Source organism: Hippocampus guttulatus, chromosome 16 (genome assembly GCF_054856545.1).
Source record: "Hippocampus guttulatus isolate MCC_2025c chromosome 16, RoL_Hgut_1.0, whole genome shotgun sequence".
Classification (NCBI taxonomy): Eukaryota; Metazoa; Chordata; class Actinopteri; order Syngnathiformes; family Syngnathidae; genus Hippocampus; species Hippocampus guttulatus.
Genome location: NC_141276.1, coordinates 12,760,133 through 12,773,950, shown reverse-complemented (window position 1 = coordinate 12,773,950; position 13,818 = coordinate 12,760,133). Strand labels below are relative to the sequence as shown.

Below are 13,818 nucleotides of genomic sequence, written 5' to 3'. Positions count from 1 at the left end.
GCCACATTCAGGTCGTTCAACCTTGTTTATGGGCAAAGTTCAAAAGAGCATGTGTGTTTTTCAAAGAGAGGACGCGGGGATCAACCCGCATCGGCACAGACAGTTCAAAGCAAATGCACGTTGTTTGACAGCGACGGTCCTCCAGTGAAAAGAGCCGATTTTAGCTCGAGTGTCAGCAAAATGTGCAGCAAGATAAATGGATTGCTCAAGGGTCTCGAAGCGAATGGACTGCCAGTGTTCATCAACTCGAGTAGGATTACTAGGAACTAGCATAGTGGGAAAAATGGGGATTCCCACCCCGCTCCCTCCTCCATTAATTCCACGTGCTGCAATAGTTTCCTCGGACTAATCGATACTGAACACATTCGCCCGTTTCTTGGAGGTGAAAATCGGAAATTCAGCTATTATGAAGAAAATACTGAGCAACAGCAAATTTACATCTGTGATGGCTTTGTGTATTTTTGATGCTCATTTCAAACATGCCTTTCCTTTCCGTTGCAGCACAGCATCAAAATGGATTTTATTATGCATTGCAATTCATAGCTAAGACGTTTTGGATTAAAAGTCAACTGGTTGCTGACCCTAACCCTTAATGCATAAATATTACGGTGTTACTGCAGTTCGTATAATGCACGGATGTTGTTATACTATTATCATTATTATGAAAACCAGATGTGCCAAGGGCAGATGAAAAACCCAAGAAAAAAAAATCGTAAAAAATTGTTGACCAGTGTAATTCAGCTCAGTTTTCTCAACAACAAAACAGCGGTCACAGATACTACAGTGAGGCTGGTGACCTGCAGCTCTCGATCTGGATAGCTACCAGGTCTTTGTGGATGCTTGTCTCGCCTACAGAGTTTTAAGTGTGCTTGCACCCCCACCTTTAGATGAATTCATTTAGAGGAGAAATAATCAAGGACGGAGATGTAGGGCCTTGACCAGAGTTGATTGCAATATAAGAAGATGTCGGACAAAATTTGGTCAAATGGAACACAATCCTGGAATAAATTGCCAATACACATTAGAGACTGTGATAACTATGCCCTTAAAAAAAAGTAAACAGTGATCTAAAAATATATCAGCATGCACCCATTAAACAATGTTTCCAGACTCCAGCCCGTTCCATTGGGCTTCTGGCCAACAAATTTGTAGCTGTAAGTGATTGGTTTGTACTGGTCTATTGTCTTGTAACTGCTTGTCTTGTGTCTGTTTTATGATGGCGTACATATATGGTTTTTATTTCTTTGATTTTAAAGTCTTATGTGTCTCACTGCGCTATTTTAGAAACCTGCCTTGGGACTATGGTTTAAAATGAGCATTTATGCTAAATCCAGCGCATTTACACTGTTTATTCTTGTGTTGATTAATATGCATTGTCCCAATGAAATAAATGAATTTTAAAAAATGCATGTTAGTGCTTAATGCAAAATCATAATCAGTGAAATACTCGATTCTAAAAATATTTGCTAGTTGCAGCCTCATTTGTGACGCATCATAAAAATACAGGTACCTGCCTGAAAGCCATAATTGCGTCGAACACACAAGGTGGGAGAGGCAAGTTAAACTTCAGACTTGGGTCTCGGAATTGTGACTCTGAATTGAATTGCAGCGATTTTTGCGAGACCTCTGTGCAAAAAAAGAGGCTCTTGAGTGAAACATCCCTCCTTTTCCATTCGCTTCATCCAATCGCTGAAAACAGTTAAAATTGAGCTTGACATTTGGGTGGCTATCAGACATGAGTCAGCGGCCAATCTGCAGTGAAGAACAATTCCTGGCACGTTAAGATGTCGCTTCCTCATTTTGGGCTCCCTTTGGAAAATGGAATGACCTCAGGAGGTGGAGATGGCCCACAGCAGCTAAATCAAAGCCAAGAGTGAGAGAGACAGAGAGAGAGAGAGAGAAACCAGCCATAAAGTTTAGTGACCTCTGCCTCTGAAGGACACACACACACACACACACACACACACACACACACACACACTTCACTGTAGCAGTGATGAGATCAAACGATTACAAAATAAACAACAAAGCTCAACTTCCAGCAACATGAGTTAATGGAAGACTAAGCCACATTTCATTGGTTTGTGGTTAGAAGCATTTATTGACTCAGATACATATGGAGGAGACATCAACTTTAAACCCTTATTTGTAAATAAATAAATAAATAAATAGATAGATAGATAGATAGATAATAAATAATAAATAAATACATACATTTTAAAAGGGGGACTTTAAGTCCAAAATGTTTTTGCCCAGAATATGTTCTAGGAGTCCCCAGGAATCTAAACATGCATTCTGATTCATACGCCATTTGGGAAATAGGAATGGAGTATACAATTTCATATGTTTTTATCCATCACCGGGGGCGGCCATTTTGTCTTGTACTGCCACTTGCTGTGACTAAAAATGACATCACGGTGGCTGTCACGTGACCAGACCCAGAAAACAGGTGAGCCGTCACATTCTCAAGCTGACCCCTGAGTAATTGTGATGTCATTTTCCTTCGAAAGCAAGTCGCAAAATGGCGACGCACGGAGATCACAGTTTTCTATATGAATGGAGTGCTAATGCAGCTTTCACACCACAGCAAGAAGTGAAGCCATTTTACGTTGCCACTTATTAAGTACGCCAAATTTCAGCACATTGGATTCTCTGCTGCGTTTTCACTTTATTTTCTGTCTCTACTGCAAAAAATAAAAATAAAAAATTCACAATGCGTGGAGTACTGTGATACCAATAAGTCAAGGAGCCCTTCGGGACAAGATTTGTTGCGAAATACAAACCTAGATTTTGATAAGTCACGATTCATGATACAAACAGTTACGTTTATTTTTAAGAGGCTCTCGTTACTGTATACAACAGGGGTTTCCAAACTCAGGTCCTCAAGGGCCGATGTCCTGCCTGTTTTCCATCTCTCCCTGCTGCAACACACCTGATTCAAATTTTCGAGGACTGAGTTTGGACACCCCTGTTATACAGAGATCTTAGCGTAAATCCAACACTGATAACAGTGTTTTCAGCCAACAGAAATTGTCACTAACAATGGCAACATAACATGGCTGCCCTTTTGCTTCAGTCCATTCACATTAAAGACTGTGTCAGAGATGGTTTACAGAAAAGGTGTATTTTGCTGCTTCAATCACATTTCACAAACCCACTACTGAAGTGGGGGTGCACAGAACATATTATTGCAAAGAAAATGTTTGACTTTAAAGATCAAAGATTGACTCTTGATTTGAAAGAAAAAAAACCCAGATTGCTAATATAGTTTATTTAAAATGTGGCCCAGGACTACTGATTCAGAAGGCACTGGGCAGATTGGATTGATTTAGCAACACATGGAAGCTATTAGACCCAAAAAAAAAATCTAACATCCAAATGTAGCCTACTAGAAGCAGTGCAAGCAAGAGAAGCACTACGGTATAAGAGAATAGACTTAGGGGATTCCCAGCAAGCTATTCTGTTCCCAGTGGGAATATGTTAATATGATTTCATGGAACAAACATTCAAATTCGGGTCAGTGCTGCTGTTGTTGTTCAGGTGGACAGAGTGTGTCATTGGGGAATTAGATTGAGAAGAGGGTACCTAATAACGTGAACACATTACATCACCAGTTTCAAACTGAAGGCCCGGGGGCCAGATCCGGCCTGCCACATCAGTCTATGTGGCCTGCCAAAGCAAATGATGTGCATCAAGTGTCATGTTTCTTGTTCATTACCAACAATGCAAATGGTCTTTGCTTGTTGAGATAGTGCAAGAATTTCTTTGCTCTCAATCACCCTTTTAAAATCAATTTAACATGAGAAAACATTTTAAAGCAGACATTGTATCGGTGTATCATGGTAAAGAAGGAGCTGAGCCAAAGGGCGAAGCTCTCAATTTACCAGTCGATGTATGTTCCAATCCTCATCTATGGCCACGAGCTATGGGTCATGACCGAAAGAACGAGATCCCGGATACAAGCGGCCGAAATGAGTTTTCTCCGCAGGGTGTCCGGGCTCTCCCTTAGAGATAAGGTGAGAAGCTCGGTCATCCGGGAGGGGCTCAGAGTCGAGCCGCTTCTCCTCCACATCGAGAGGAGCCAGATGAGGTGGCTTGGGCATCTGATTCGGATGCCTCCTGAACGCCTCCCTGGTGAGGTGTTCCGGGCATGTCCCACCGGGAGGAGACCCCGAGGACGACCCAGGACACGCTGGAGAGACTATGTCACCCAGTTGGCCTGGGAACGCTGGAGAGCTGGAAGAAGTAGCTAGGGAGAGGGAAGTCTGGGCTTCCCTGCTAAAGCTGTTGCCCCCGCGACCCGGCCCCGGATAAGCGGTAGAAGATGGATGGATGAATGGAAAACATTTTAAAATGAATTTTAACACTATTACTGGTCCCCAATTTCAAAACTAGTCTCTCAGATTTGTTGCGTGTTTGTAATCGGAGATAATCATATGTTTATTTGACTTCAAACTGTGAACTTGAGTCAGAATGGCCCTCCGAAGGAAACCCTAACTCAGTGGTTCTTAACCTGGGTTCGATCGAACCCCACGGGTTCGATGAATCGGTCTCAGGGGTTCGACAGAGCCTCTGCCATGGAGGTTAAGACACACCTGACTCAACATATCAGTTAGTTATGACACGCCCACTTGGCCATCACTGGCTGCAGATGATCCCTTTACATTGCTTGTCCAATCAGTGCTGCGGGAAATTTCTTTTGCTCAGTAGTCAACGTGTGACTGTCGTGATAGTGCGTCGTAAAATTTAAAAAAACATATACTTATGTCTTGAATTTTTTTTCTGTTTTTAATGAATGCATTTTTTATGTCTTGAATTGAAAAATAAAAAGTCATATTTTTGTTTTTCACTAATCCAGGGTTCGGGGAATGTGCATATCAACTGGCTGGGTTCGGTACCTCTAACAAGGTTGAGAATCACTGCTCGAACTACCATGTGGCCCGCAACAAAAATGAGTTTGGCACCCCTGCTTATACAATTAATAGACTACCGAGCGATCTGACACACGCGCGCGCACGCGCACACACACACACACACACGCGTGCACACAATAAATAACGCCCCCCCCCTTGTGACGTCACAAGAGTACAAGGAGCTCGTGCAGCGTGAGCGAGCCTGCAGTGGTATGACATCAACAACAGAGCCATACCCGCGTTAATTATCATGTCCTAGCCCCCCTTTTGAGTAAGCATTAAAAATGAAACTTTTTACTTGGCGCGGTCACGCAGAACGATAATTGATTCTTGGGAGATGTGGGGGGGTGCGGGAGGGGGGTCGGGATAAGTTTTGGGATTTAAATTCAGGAGCCACTCTTGTCTTGTTTGCCACATGCTCTCAGGATGAGACGATCTGACGCGGATCGAAACAGCCGAGCCCTCAAGAACCGGTAAATACTTTTTTGTTGTTGTTGTTTTAATTGTGATTGTGATTATTATTTCAACTGCTCTTTCACTTTGATTGCGGTTTGAACGGGTTGGAAACGTGAAGTGTATGTGACTGTTGCTGCGTCGACTTTATCACTGCTGCTCAAAGGCGACGTTATCCCGATCGGTTTCTATCTGTAGTTTACAGCCGGTGAGTGAAGGCAACAGAAGAAAAAAAAAATGCACTGAAAAAACGTCTGGTTCTCACTTTCTTAGGTTTTGTTGTTTCTAGGTTGGTTGCCTGCTTTTGTTTTATTCTCCGCTGACAACAGCCGAGCATTTGTTTGCAGACAATGACAAATAGCACTAAAATGTTGATCCAACAATGCTCACTGTCGTTTTATTAGGTACACCTTTACAATTTAAAAATATCCAAGCCATTTCTGCTGCAAAATGTGATGCTCGGGCGATAATTTGATTGTTTCTTTGTATATGAGAGCTCTTCAAAACAAGGTTGCTTTATCAGAAACAATTTATACATACAACATATTTAATCAAAGAATCAATCTTAATAAAAGAAAATAGTCATATTTATATGTAAAGGCAGGGTAGACCCAGAAATTAACAGTTATGGGTAGTACTTGTATTTTGGTTCCATCAACAAAAGTGATGACATACATCATTCATTTGTTTTTTGTTTTTTGTCATGGTTAACAAGTGTTTTTCATTGAAATAGTTACTGTAATTGTTGACATTACAACTGGAGCACAACGGGTAGCACATCAATACTTTGTCGAGTATGTAGTCTTTCCAAACTGACAATTGGTTTTTTTTTTTGGTTTTTTTTCTGAGTCATAATTTTATTTAACATTTTCATTCCTTCGTTGTGCTTGTTCTGTACCATTGAATAAACCTGCAAAACCCAGTAAACAAAGTTGGGGAAAAATTAATCTTGTCACAAATAGGGCAGGCTTAGTTGCAGTCATACTCACACGACTTATGGATTTTTTTTCATGAAGATTTATGTAACAGATTCTTTAGAGCAATTAAGAAATTTTAAAGTAACAAATACTGATCGCGCAATCAAACAGTTTGCTGGGTAGAATCCTTTGTCACGTGGCACATGAAGACAGCTACTGCTGTGCTCACTGTTTGTTTTTCATTGTTATACGGGTATATACAGTATATATACAGTTATATATACAGTAGAACATATATATACAGATAGAAGTGTTTTCATAGAGATATTTACAGTTAGTATGACAGCGAATCACTGTGGTTGCATTGTTTCTCAAAGGTCTTAGAGCAACAAGTGATGCCAAAAATGAAAATGATGAGCCAGTCGTATACTGTATACGGTAAGGGCAGTGTAATAAATGGAAGTCAATCTGCAACCACTTACCTTCATGGGTGACAAGTTCCTCCAGCACCTGTGCATTACGGCCAAACTATTTTCATTCATTCATTCATCTTCCGAACCGCTTGATCCTCACTAGAGTCGCGGGGGGTGCTGGAGCCTATCCCAGCTGTCTCCGGGCAGTAGGCGGGGGACACCCTGAATCGGTTGCCATCCAATCGCAGGGCACACAGAGACGAACAACCATCCACGCTCAAACTCACACCGAGGGACAATTTAGAGTGTTCAATCAGCCTGCTACGCATGTTTTTGGAATGTGGGAGGAAACCGGAGCACCCGGAGAAAACCCACGCAGGCCCGGGGAGAACATGCAAACTCCACACAGGGAGGCCGGAGCTGGAATCGAACCCGGTACCTCTGCACTGTGAAGCCGACGTGCTAACCACTGGACTACCGGGCCGCCTCAAACTATTTTCACTTGTTGTAAAAAAAAAAAACATTCAGACTTTCCAGCTTGAGGCGATAAACCGCGGCACGGCTCACACAAGTTGGGGGAAGAGCTCTTTTATAATACTTCTCAGTTGACGCGTCCAAGGGTGTGAATAGTTTTGCTCTCGAGCTAATTTCAACACTTGCAAGGAAATTGTATGGCTACTTGGTGAACAATACAAATAAAAATGGTCGCATTTAAAAGTCTATCTGAGGCCCGACCCTCAGTTTGCAAACCACCCCTAGCTTTAAAGTAGACAAAACTAGACAGTCAACCAACTGTGCTATCATCTTCAGACCATGTTTAATCCAGCTGATGCATAAATCATTTGTCAGACACATTATTGGATTCGATTGCATGTTTGAGAGTAAAACCCTGACAAGCAGATGTGCGCCATGTTTAAATAAATATTTGAGTTTTATAAATGAGGTCTGAAGCAGACGGAATACGTGTTGCGGGTTGGCTGAATTCACACTCAGCATGTGGTTGGGGCAGTGCCCGACAGATCCAGCAGATGGCACTCTTTTTCCCAGTATGTATTTTGTATTTAATACAGAGCAGTCGGTGTGGTAAATTCGTTGCCTCATCAGCTTTATAGTGTTGTAAGAAGGCTCATTGTGTTAGTGTGTCTAAATTCTTGAACCTGTTTTTGATTCAACTTGGGAGAATGCACGATTGGCATAGGGGAACCTTTATTGGCCAATGAGGCACTCGTAATTAAGCTTGGTGAACTCTGCCTAGCAACAAGTGGTCGTGAATACAGTACAAATATTATTTACCACATAGAGTGCCAGTATCTTAATTTGATGTTTTGTTTTTCAGATTTAGATTTATTTGAATTCCTCCTTTGTATTTGTTTTCACATTGGTGCTTGTGTCTATGTTATTTATACAAGTGTATTGGTGTGAATAAAGTGACAATTTAATTTCCCTCAGGGGATAAACTGATATCTACGTATATATCTTGTTCTGACAGATCTACCCATGTGGTGTGTTTTTTGCCGCGTTGTTGTTTTGGCCTTTTTTTTTTTAACTTCATGGCAGCTGCCAGTTTGGGGGTACCGAGCATGTTGCTGATGTCGTCACGCTTGATATATTTGATTACAGAATGCTGTGTCAATGCAGGAAGGCGTACAAAGTTGGGCGAATAATCGCACTGTCGTCGGGTTCTGTGTAAAATGCAAAGGCAAAAAATAAAATGCCTTGGCGTCTGTTATGGCTCTGATATGCCGATTCCGTGGCATCTGTGTGTGAAAGGGACTTGTTAGAAAGAGTAGGGTACTCACCCAACATCAGAATATACAGTTAGCCCACCTTTATTGTGGGGGATATGTTCCAATCCCTCCTGGGAAAAGTAAAAATCTGCAATTTGAAACCATTAAAAAAAAAGTTACAATTACAGTTGACATATAATCACCAAAATGTTAAACCAAACCACAGAACGAAAGTCCACTAGCTTAAAAGGGAGAGTTCGCAGTTTCTAGTTAGACTAATTCCCAACCACATCCGTGCCCCTGACTGACATTCGATTCTTAAACATGGCCATTCATAACGGCATGCAACTATGAAAGTGACTAGCTGTGAAAAATAGTCACAGAGAATCTTGTCTGGCTTCAACAAAATAGCAGCGCTAGCAATGCTAAGATAGCATTAGTGCTGTAAACAAGTCAACATTAGACACAGCTGCCATGTTGGTAGGATGACTTAATCATAATAATGTGTAATCAATTGCAAATCAAAAAGAGAAGGTAAATCATTTAAATAATTTGTATTTGTTTTAACATCGGTACTAAAAATGATGTCTTTAAGACACGTCACAAGGAAACAGTGACAGCTCAGACGAAGGCTGAAGTGACAGCTAGTTATGAGTTTTTCTCTTCACCAAAAAAGTCCATTGTCTGGAAAAAAAAGAAAATTTTTAACCTAACTTGAAACCTTGAAGATAAACTTACCTGCCAAGCAAAAAGCGTTGCTCATTCAGCGTCGCTTGCGTATCTCTTCAGCTGCCTGTTTGCTAGCTTGCTCAGTTAGCAAAGGAAGGATGAACAGATGAATTGATTTACCCCCACCCAGCCCTGAGGTCGATATTCCAAAATCGGCTGAAAACGCCGTGTATGCAAAACGCCATGAACAGTCTCACGAAATTAGCATGCATTGAAAGATAGATAGACAAATACTTTATTCATCACTTTGGGGGTAATTCTGGCATCTCACAGTTTAGTGTCAATTGACCAAAATAAACACGTATGCATCTACGCATAAATACATGAAAAGCAAGACACCATGCGAGGCAGGCAGCCAGTAATCAGCCACTGAGTCCAAACAATACAAGTACTGTCAATAAATGGGCCCCAGTCATGAGCCGACGCACTCGGTTGAGGCACTGAACAAAACGGTCTAATTGCCGGTGGGACAAAGGACCTCCTGAAGCATTCAGTCCACAAGTTTACTGAGAATAGATGTTTTGGTAATTATAAACCCTCAAACAACTGCTGCTTAACATGAAGCAGCAAAATATTCAGAGTATACCGCAATGCTCACAGGCATGTATTCTCTCTGCTCTGAGAGAACAATTATTCAAACTAGGAATGTTCGATACCAAGTATGAGTATTTATTCTTGAGTACAGACCAATACTGATACCAAGTGCTGATACCACTAACACTTGTGATAGATAAATGTGCCGCTGTGTCAAATGGACAAAATGTATCAAAGACATGCAAAGAAGACTTACTCAATGTCAGCTTTTTTTTTTTTTTTTTGCCTTTACGATCGAGGATCTTGAAATAAGGCTGGTATCTGCCCGATACTTGATATCGATATCGATTGGTACTTCAAAACTTGGCACCATGGTATCCCCTTCTTCTTCTTGCCGTTAATTATGCTGCATCTCGCAGCATAACTTGCTACTACGCCGAAGATACTGAACGCAACCCGAAATTTGGATTGCTTGCGTACTGTGAAAACCTATTAAAAACAAAAAACAATCATTTATTAAATCGGTGAAATAGTGGAGGTTGTGGGGGGGGGGGGGCAATGAGCAACTGTAATTGCCGTTTTAATATTCTGGCTGTGTCTTGACTTCTAATTGGAACCAATTGGACAGGGCACAAAGTGCAAGAACAATTTGGGCATGTTGATCTTATACGCCGCAGCAAGGGCTAATGTCATTAAGGCCATTAAGCGTGCAAATATATTCGGCACAAACGTCCGTGCTGTGCCTTCATGAATGAGTGATGCGTGTTGTCTTAAGTGGTGATCGGAGCACACGTCGCGGCTGTGAGTAGCGTGCGCTTCCATGCATACAAAATGAGCACAAGAGATCTTTCCTCTATACTCAGACATTTTCTCTTACGTCAAACCCAGACAGAGTTTTTCAGGTGACCCATTTGTTCGCCTGCTTCGTTGTATGTTTGGCGAGACTCACCGTGTGGAGGACTGGGCCGCCAAGTTGGCCTGAAAGGGCAAAAACTGAAAGCGCGTTTTGGTATTTCCGTCTTCCATGTTCGTCATTAATGTGGTCAGTATTGCTGCGGCTGTAAAACATACAAGGGGAACATTGCATTACATTTTCCTCTCGCGCTGGTTAAGTTAACACAAGAGGACACATTTCTTTTCGTAATGTGAACGAGAACACGGATTTGACAAAACATTCCGAATTGGGCATCACGCCATGCAGTGAGAACCGAGCCTGTCTGACCGTGACATCTAGCTGCCGGGATGAAAACTACACGGAAATGTAACAGTCTGCAATTCGCCCTTATTTTGGCGGAGAGCGTTGACAACGGCGGCAAATCGCGCAATCGCACTCTATAGACGGCGCACTTCCGCCCTAGATGACTCCTGACTAAAAATGATACGACGTAGCACGGTTCTAGATCACCCCCTCAGTCCAACCACATTAACAACGTCCAAAACCTTTAATGGCGCCGTAGTTGGCAGCCGTCAGCAAGTGCTCTTCAAGAGCCATGCTTTTTCTTTTTTTGTTGTCTTTTGTTTTTGTCACATAGTTTTGTTGTTACGTCGTGTGGACCACGACATTCGTCAAAGGAGAAGAATCTGTGCTTGGCGGTTGTGCCTTCTCGGCAGCACGCGTGTAACAGCACTGATATTGATTGGGAGGAATGTCGGTGCCATTTGACTGTCGGTGCTGGACAGCCCCGGGGCGCTTGTGGGGGGTTTTTTGGGCAGCAATTTTCATATCCCCGTTTTGTTCAGCGAAGATGCCGGCGCTGTTGGAAAGTCTGCGTTGGTGCGGTTGCATGGATGGGTTGTGGACCCGAGGATGAGGAGAGAAAAGCGTCGGCGCGGAGCACGGATACGCATTTGGAACTGACAGTCGCCGCTTGGAATTGAAGCGGATTTACATGGGACAGGAGAGGTGAACCAATCTCTTATTTTCATCAATGGAGACGACAGCTTCTTGTTGACTTTCAAATTTAGCTTGTAGCCGAACATGTGCACATTTTGAGCATGATGTCTCCGATCCACTGCCGAAAGGGCACTTATACCCCTTTCCCACTGCCGCAAAACCACGGGTAAACACACTTTTTTGGGCAGTGGGAAAGGCTCACTGGCCAGTATCGATCCGTGTCAATCCATGTCCACCAGCACGCCATGGGAAGCTGGTTGTGATCGCCTCCGCTTGCAGTTTGAAAGCCTAACACGGGACTTCCCGGTAATTACATGATGACATAGGGCGGTACGTGATGCGTCATAACATCGCGCGCCATCGGCCTCGTATATAGCACGCTCCCACAACAAAGCGAGGAGATCGCCCCTTAAGCTGTTGTCTCAGTAGTAGCAATGAGTTGATCCTCTGGTGCTTTTCGACCATTTTGAGGACGGTAAAAAGCATGATAAAAGAAAGAACACTCGCTTCCATGTTGCTTTGTTTACCACCAAGAAATCTGTCACACTATCATCTACGCAATCAGAGCGTGGTGACATAACCAGACGCAGAGTGGTGGAGGGGGAGAATCGCCTTCTGTTGGTCAATAGGAAAGGGACAATATGCCAATTGGTTGCGTGTCGCCACGGATCACTACTACCCACTAATTTCAGTGGGAAAGGGGTATTTGATTCTCTCCTCTTTCATCTAGAACTGCTTCAAACTACAAAGCGTATGAGGGGAAAAGTGGTTAAGATTGCACGACTGTCCATGTTTTGATGTTATGTGTTGTGTTGTAAAGCGCTCGGCTACAGCTGCAGCTGTTGTGAAAGCGCAATATAAATCAGGATGTATTGTATCGGATTGGATTGTGACGTGCCAATCATAATGAAGCATTCTTCTCTTCGGAATGGAATTCGGCTTTGGTGGATCAGCTCATTAAGTTGCGCAGGTGTATGTCGTAGTAGTTCAAAAGGATGGAGTTAAAAGCACCAGCTTGTTTGAGGATGCTTCACTTCCACCGCATTCAACATCGCTTGTTTTCACCCCTTTCCAACCGATGCTTTGTCGGGTTCATTCACTCGGAAAAAAAAAAAAAAGGCCAAAAGGAACACTCGCGTCTCTACTTGACGTGTCGCAGCGGGTGAATGAGGGCTTCCCGAGAAGCCATGAGCGAGATGAGACAAGCGATAGCACACAAAAGAGTGTCAAGAAACAAGAGTTGTCACTCAGGAGATCCTCAAGCCGAGCACCTCCATGTATGCCCGGAGGGTGCTCTTTGGGCTCGGCGCCAAACATTAAGAACCCAGGGGGGCGCTAAGAATAGCCCCCGCGCTACAAAGAGCTGTCACTCTGGATTGTAACAGAGTGCCGATAAGGGTCCATAAGGGTGATGTTGCCGCCGGGCGCCAGCAGCTCCCAACGCCTTTCCCAGACGCACATTTTATCCGCAAGAGATAGGGTGCCGGCTGGTGCGAGAACGGCGTCTAACAGTTTGGGGAAGTTTTCATTTGCATGTCGTTTTCGATTTCCTTTTTTGGGAATTCTCCTCCTTTTAATTGCTAACCGTTTTTATGATTTTGAAGATGCTTTGTTGTAGTTCATTTTTAAAATTAGTTTTAGTATTTGTTTCAGCTTTTTAATGTCATACAGTCAAACCTCGGTTTTCGAACGTCTCTGTTCTCGACCAAATCGGTTTTCGACCAAAAATTTTGAGTTTTTTATGCCTCGGATTACAACCGAAATTCTCGACCAAACTGAGGGCACTTGAATGTGCCACTCGACTTCTCTCGACTTCCTTACACGAGGAAGTGACGCTTCCTCTGGTTGACGAAGAAGTGACGCCTCCATTGTGAGCAGACGTGTTCAATAAAGATTTTTTTTTTTTAAAGAAAGAGTGTCCATTGTGAGCAGACGTGTTTGTTGAGATCGACGCAAATTGGACTGTTATTTCTGCATGGCACCAAAGAAAGCAAGTGGAAGTAGTAAAGCTGCTAAAATAAAAAGAGGAAAATAGTGCGCAAAACTATTGAATTGAAGAAAGACAGTTAAAATAGTTGAAAAAATGCTTTTAAAAAGTTGTTTTCTAGACTTGGAACGGATTAAAAAAATTTACATTGATTCTAATGGGAAACGTGGTTTCGGTTTTCGAACAATTCGGTTTTCGAACAGCCTTCTGGAACGGATTATGGTCGAAAACCGAGGTTTAACTGTATTTGT

At 42.7% G+C, this 13,818-nt stretch overlaps 1 protein-coding gene across 2 annotated transcripts in view; it reads left to right on the top strand.

Annotated features, from left to right (window-relative positions):
* Positions 1-5,097: 5,097 nt before the first annotated feature.
* The window catches only part of gcgra (glucagon receptor a), a 40,491-nt gene continuing 31,770 nt past the window's right edge, over positions 5,098-13,818 (top strand). For both annotated transcript variants that reach the window (XM_086132983.1, XM_086132982.1), the window contains exon 1: positions 5,098-5,386. The gene's annotated coding sequence lies outside the window, so the exon portion shown is untranslated. The remainder of the gene's footprint in view (positions 5,387-13,818) is intronic.